At 43.9% G+C, this 7,427-nt stretch overlaps 1 non-coding gene across 1 annotated transcript; it reads right to left on the bottom strand.

Annotated features, from left to right (window-relative positions):
• Positions 1-3,526: 3,526 nt before the first annotated feature.
• On the bottom strand, positions 3,527-3,633 carry LOC130709609 (small nucleolar RNA R71). The gene has a single exon (XR_009010089.1). It is a non-coding gene; the product is annotated as a small nucleolar RNA R71 (small nucleolar RNA).
• Positions 3,634-7,427: the final 3,794 nt, after the last annotated feature.

The following is a 7,427-nucleotide window of genomic DNA, read 5'->3' as shown; positions in this document are numbered from 1 at the left end:
TTTTTATTAATCAGCCTATTTTAATTTTTTTCCTGCACCCTACCTATTTTAATTAAAGGTAAAAGCTATATATTTGACCAATTAGTTTTAATTTAGTAGTGACAAGTGATAAATAATAACACATAAAATAAATTTAAAAATACTTTTAATTTTTTTCAAAAGTACTTTATATTTAAACTATAAATTAATATGTAAGTAGAGAAATAATTTTAATTAATAGCAACTAATGATATAAAATTTGGACTGGGCGAGATCCTAGGGTCCCTCGCCCAGAAGCACTGGTCTAAGGCGAGGAGCGGACCAGGGACCTGGGCCTTCATCCCGGAGGCCCAACCGGCCCATTAGGATGATTTAGAGGCGCTAAGCCCAACTCCCCCAACTATAAATAGGGGAGGAATACCAATTGTAAAGGACTCTTAGCTCATTTGAGAAATAACAAACTTGAAATTCAGTTACACTCTCTCTCTAAGCGGTTACGCTCTCATTCTCTCTAGGAATCTCACATCACGTTCCTTACACCTTAGGTACTATACCTCATCTCAATGTTCATGAAGGAACATTTTGACGCCGTCTGTGGGGAACAGTAGATTTTGATTCCCGGACTACGTGGATTACAATTTGGTTTAGAAAAATTCAGTTTTCTGTGAGGTTTTCTGCGATTTGAAGATTTTTGGTCGAATTCTTGGTTCATCGACGGAGCCTGATGGAATCGTTTTGCCAACGGTGTAGCGAGGAACCGGAGCGGAGCCACGTTTCTTCCCCGCGCACCGCAAGGCTAGATAGACATCGCCATGCTGAGGCACGCCGTGCACTGAGTGACGACTTAAGACTGCAAAATGAGTGTTTGCAGGAGCAATTGGAATACTATCACCTTAAGCAGTGGAATGAGGAGGAGAAGGAAGCGGAGGTTGTTGCGGAGGTCAAACCATTCTCGGCAGCAGTGCGAGAGGTGACCGTACCTGACGTTATGACAAGCCTCGTGTCGGAGACGTACGACGGACGAACCAATCCGCAAGATCATCTGCTACGTATCAATGTGAAGATGGCGATAAGCGCGGTTTCTGATGCGGTAAAGTGTAGAATGCTTCCGTCCACATTCCGAGGCGCAGCAATGACCTGGTTTATGGCCCTGCCACAAGGATCCATAAAGAAGTTCCGCGACTTTGCGTTGAAATTCCTTGGCCAGTTCTCAATCGGCGAGGTCGGGGATCTGTTTTAGATTCGGCAGGAGGAGCGAGAGACGTTGAAGAAGTACATGGAACGGTACAACGCCTTGTCCGCAAGATTTGAAGAGGCGGAACCTCGGACATACGTTTGCGCTTTTAAGAGCGGATTGTTGTCAGGAAAGCTGAGCTGGGAGCTGGGTAGGAAACCAGCGCGCTCGATGACCGAGGTACACACCCGAGCGAGAGACTACATCATAGAAGAAGAAGACGACGCATGTAAGAGGAAATGGTTGAAGGCGGCAAAGGTGTCGCTGGTGAGGAAACAGATACAAGACAAGGAAGCAAGTAATGTGCTGAAGGTTAAGGAAGTTGGCTGATGACCCTATGTTAGTAGTGGTTTTAGGGTAATTTCTTTGAGTGTTTTGAGTCTTTATCTTTGTCTCATGTAGTGTTTCATGCATTCTCATGCATTTTTGTGTTTATTTGAGTTTGAGTTAAGTTCTGGTAATTTTATGGTTTTATGAGGGCTGTTTTTGCATTTTTATAGAGTTTAGGACTTGCATGAGTTTTGCCATGATTTTGTGAGGACTAAGGTGGTTAAAAGCCCTTTGAATTTCTTGATTTTACTCCTTGTTTTGGTCCTTTAGTGCTGCAGCAGGTAACTTATGGAAAAGGAAGGCCAACATGCAAAGGAATTGAAGAAAGCATTCAAAGGGGGGTTACAAAAAGCTGAAAAGCCACCAAGAGCGTGCAGCTGGCGCTCAAGCGCCAGCACTCCAGAAGCTGGAGCCTTGCATCTGCCACATGGGCGCTCAAGCGCTGCCCTGGGGCGCTCAAGCGCCCCAGCTCGACTTTTTTTGCCTATAAATAAGGCTTTAGGCCATTTTGTTCAGAACTTTTGATTTTCTTTGAGATTTTTACCAAGTATTGAAGCTTAGGAAGTGCGGGGCTTGTGAGAGGCTTCCACCTTGTATTTTCCAGGTTTTCTTTACATTTTTGTCTGGATTCACTAGCCATGAGTGGCTAGTACTCTCTTTTGCTTTGGGTTCAATGTGATTTCATGAATTTCTAGACTTAATTCCTATCTCTATGCTCTTGTTCTTGAATCTACCTTATATTTCAATTCTTTTATGCATGATAAGCTTGGGTGCACCTTTGCTTAAGGCTAAATTGCAATCATATTGGAAGATTGTTGTAATTTGGGACTTGGGTTGGAATTGACCTCTCTTTGCTTGCTTCTAGGAATAGAGTGGGGGATTGGTTTTGTTGGCCTGAAAATTGCATGCTTATAAACCTCATATGAATGACTAGGTACACAAGGAATTGAGCTTAGCTTTTAGTATGAGAGAATTGTTCATGTGAGGAATCAATGAGTAAGTATCTAGGCTATAACAATAAGGGAATGATTCAAGGTTTCAATTGCATAGGGTAGGTTGTCTAGGAAGGATTGGATGAACATTAACCCAGAGCATTTTCATCAATTGATATTTTCATTTTCTTCACTATTGCTTATTTTGCAAACTCTTGTTACAAACAAACAAATCCAAAAACTGAATTTTATTTGCCTTCAAACTCACAAGCTTCGAGCTTAAACCATAATTCTCACTCACGGTCCCTGTGGATTCGATATTAAAACCCAGAGATATCTGTGCACTTGAAGATTGACTCAACAAGTTTTTGGCGCCGTTGTCGGGGACTGTTTGTTGTTTTCGGTTTAAGTTACAAGGTTGTAGTTTTTCATTGCATTGAACAGGTATTACTAACCTTTCTTTGGTTTTGTATTTCAGTTTATGCAAGGTAGGCTTGGCACGGATCCATTGGAGTTTGATCCGGAGCCTGAACATACCCTCCATCGTCGTCGAGCTCAGCAAAGAGTTGTTGAGATAGCCTCCATGGCTGCCCATATGACGGAGGAGGAATTGTAAGCCCACATTGAAGAAAGTGTGAATGAGGCTATTGCTCAAAGACTTCAAGAGCAAGAAGCAGAGAATGTCAATCGTTCTCTTAGAGACCTCACCTCGGCTGCCATGAGCTACGATTATCCGGGCAGCATAGTTTCCCCCAATGGCACGGGAAATTTTGAGTTGAGGCCGGCATTCATCAACTTGGTGAGCCAAAATCAGTACGGTGGAGGTGCTCTTGAAGATCCTCATGCACACATGAAGCGTTTCATCCGCAATTGCAACACCTACAGAGTTCAGAATGTTTCAGCGGACACCATCCGCTTGAGTTTGTTCCCTTTTTCATTGAGGGATACTGCTGAAGAGTGGTTGAATTCACAGCCCCAAGGTAGCATTACATCTTGGGAGGACTTGGCTGAGAAATTCACCACAAGGTTTGTTCCAAGAGCCCTCTTGAGAAAGCTCAAGAATCACATCATTACTTTTGCTCAATCCACCGATGAAAATATCTATGAAGCTTGGGTAAGGTTCAAAAAGCTCTTGAGGAGGTGTCCTCAACATAACCTCACCCAAGCGGAACAAGTAGCAAAGTTCTATGATGGTCTCCAATATTCTTCGAGGTTTGGCTTGGATGCGGCTTCAAACGGTGAGTTCGATGCCTTACTTCCACAAGTGGGGTACGAGTTGATTGAAAAAATGGCTATAAGGGCCATGAACTCAAGTAATGAACGCCAAGCCCGAAGAGGGGTCCTAGAGGTTGAGGCTTATGATCAACTCATGGCCTCCAACAAGCAACTCTCCAATTAAATGAATGAGATTCAAAATCAAATGAAGACTACCAAGATTGGTGGTCGAGTTGCCAAATTGGAGTGTGTGACTTGTGGAGGACCACATTACAGCGAGGAATGCACAGAGACTAGACCGGAGGAGGAAGTGAAGGCCATGGGTCAAGCTCGGAATGACCCATTTTCAAATACTTACAATCCAGGATGGAGGAATCACCCTAATTTCTCTTGGAGGCAAGGTAACAATGGGCAAGGAAGTGGCTTTCAAAGGCAATTTCCTAGCCAAGGTTTCCAAGGCCAAGGCTCAAGGCAGCCACAAGAGAGAGTAGAAGGTGAAAGTGTCGGCTCCAAGAAAAGCTTAGAGTTGGTGGAGACTTTCATCAACCGAACGGAGAATAATTACAAAAATCAAGAAGCGGCTATTAAGAACTTAGAGAATCAATTTGGCCAGCTGGCCAAGGAAATAACCGAAAGACCTCAAGGTAAGTTTCCTTCCAATACTATCCCCAATCCCAAACAAGAGAATGCCTCTGTAGTGACTACTCGAAGTGGTAGGGTGATGAGTGAATTGAAGAAAAAAACAGAGGGTGAAAAAATTGAGGAGATAGTTGAGGAGGAAGTTGTGGTACCCATCAAGACTAAGGAAGTTGTAGATCTCACTCCTAAGGTTAGCAAGTTCCTTTTTCCTAAGGCCTTGACTAAGAAAAACATAGACAAGAAGTTCTCAAAGTTTGCGGAGGTTTTCAAGAAACTCCACATTAATATCCCTTTTGCCGATGCATTGGAGCAAGTGCCCATGTATGCTAGGTTCATGAGGGATATCTTGTCTAAGAGGAGGAGTTTAAAGGGGGTTGATGAGATGGTAATGATGACAGAAGAGTGTAGTGCCATCATGCAGCGTAAGATGCCAATGAAAAGAAGAGACCCCGGAAGTTTCACTATTCCGGTGGAGGTTGAAGGGATGGCAGAAGTAGAAGCACTTTGTGATTTGGGGGCGAGCATCAACTTGATGCCGCCTACCATGTTTGAGAGGTTGGATCTAGGAGAGGTGACACCAACAATGCTTTCTTTACAAATGGCGGATCGGTCCCTCAAGACACCATACGGGATTGTGGAGGATGTTATGGTGAGGGTGGACAAGTATGTGTTCCTCGTGGATTTCGTTGTGCTTGACATGGAAGACGATGAGAAGATTCCGCTCATTATTGGCCGACCATTCTTAGCTACCGGTAGGGCTAAGATTGATGTCGACAAGGGTCATCTCATCCTTCATGTTGGTAAGGAAAATGTAAGGTTCTCTGTTTTCAATCCCATGTTAGAGACTAACCATGTTGATGACTTTGTCTGTGATATGATCAAAAGTGTTCCAAAGGTTCAAGAAGAGACCCCCAAGGTGGAAAAGAAAGATGTCGAGCTCCCTTTGACTCTTATAAAGCTTGTGAGTGGTAACAAGTATGGGGGGTCAAAGTACGAGAATCTCCATGCACATATGGTGAAGTTTTCCCTAGCATGTTCTCTTGGAAAGAAGGAAGGAATGAGTGATGATGATTTGAAAATCAAACTTTTTCCCCACTCCTTGACCAAGGGAGCAAGAGCATGGTTTGATGAGCAACAAGACATAACCTCATGGGAGGATTTGTTTCGAAGGTTTTGTGCAAGGTTCTTGCCTTGCGATTGTGGTAAGTTATTTAAGAGTAAGGAATTTCCTTCCTAACATCAAAGGAAGGAGAGTCTACCTTGGACTATAACAAAGGGCTGGATGGGAGACAACCCATTGTTTTATTTTTGTTGAAAATGCCTTAGGATAGTTCTTTTATTTTAAAAAAAAAAAAGAAAAAAAAACACATTTTGCACGGGGCAGGGCGCTCAAGCGCCATGGGCTGGCGCTCAAGCGCCAGCCTGCCCGTAGCTTCTGGCTGGTTTGGGCACCCAGGGCGCTCAAGCGCCCCTTCTCAGCGCTTGAGCGCCCCAACACGCACACACACACACACAGTTTTTTCATTTTTAAACACTTCTAACTCTTCATTTTCCCACTTTCTAACTTCTCTTTCTCTCTAAAACCGCCCCTCTCTCTACATATACCCATTTTCTACTCTCCCAATCTCACTTACACACACTTTTGCCCACTCTCCTCTTCCCAAGTTTGCATTGCATCAAGAGCATCTCACTTGCACCCACTCACTCCAAGTTCAAGGTAAGTTCCAATTTTCCACTTCCTTCCATCTAAGTTTCATGGGTTTGCAAGTTTATGACTCTTGGGGGTTATGGGTGAGTGATTTTAAGTTTGTGCAAGTTGGGTTTGGTTTGTTTTTGCTTTTCATGGGTTTTTTGTGCCAAAGTTAGTAATGGGTGTGAGATTTGTGAGAGTTGGGTAGTTAGATAGAAGTAGTGTAGAGTAGCTTTGTTTTGTGTCTCCTAGGTGTTTGATAGAATGCTCCAATGAGTTTTTCTAGTCGATTTTGGGCAAGTGCTTTGTGGCTTATTTCTTCTCCTTGCCAAATTCACTAGAAAACTTGATTGGGTGCTCTTAGGGGTTCAAGTTTTAATTTTTGTACATACTTTTTATTTATTTTCGACTAACATGACTAATGGTTTTGTGCGGCTTGTGGTTGTGCTAACTTTTGTGCAGATGCCTGCTAAGAGAGCAAGATATCCCACAAGCCGCGGGGTCCTCTTCCATTTCCCAGAACTTTGACCGCTCTCGCTTCTTATCGACGAAAAAGGAGGAATTCTATCAATCCGTCCTAGCACACAAGGGGTGTGTGAAGGAGCGAGGAGTATTTTATAGGGATGGAAGGAGAGACCCCCTCGGCATGCAAGAGGCCATGGAGACAAGGAGATGGAGGAATTGGGTGGATCCAATTCCTATTGCTTGTGAAGTCATGGTTAGGGAATTCTATGCGAATACCTACTGTGATGATCAAGACGACAAACCGGATGCCCCCACCTTCTTGTCATGGTTTAGAGGTGATGTGATTGACTTTGGAGCGGAAAAGATTCGTAGCTTCCTTGGCCTTCTCACGGAGCATGAGGAGAATGCCATTTTCCCATGGAAGAGTAGGAGTACCCCTTCCACTGCTTGCTTTCAGATCGCTCTTCTGAGTTCTTGAGGGATTTGGAAGTAGTGGTGGTTAGGCCTGGACAACATTGGGAGAAGGATGATAGAGGTTACCCCACCTACTTGCTGAGACAAAACATGACACCGTTGGCTCATGTGTGGGCTGAGTTTTTGCAGGATTCCTTGTTCCCTAGCTCCCACAAATCTGAAGTGAGAGCGGTGGTCCTAATTACAATCTATTGCATTATTACGGGCCACCCAATGGATGTGGTGAGGATCATTTCTGAGAAGATTTACTCACACTACAATGTGGGTAAGGAGAAGCCACGTCCTATGTTCCCTCACTTGATTACTGCTTTGATTCATGATGTTAGGGAGAAGGCTAGGAGACCCACATTTCCTGTGCAGCAGAGGTTGTTGGTTTCCCCCATTCTTAGCAAGGATCGGGTGCACCAACTTTTTCAAGATTGGATGTCTAGGATGCCTCAGGAGGATGAGGAAGAGGAGGATCCGACAG

This window comes from Lotus japonicus, chromosome 3, assembly GCF_012489685.1.
Source record: "Lotus japonicus ecotype B-129 chromosome 3, LjGifu_v1.2".
In the NCBI taxonomy this organism is placed as follows: Eukaryota; Viridiplantae; Streptophyta; class Magnoliopsida; order Fabales; family Fabaceae; genus Lotus; species Lotus japonicus.
This window is presented reverse-complemented; position numbering and strand designations above follow the sequence as displayed.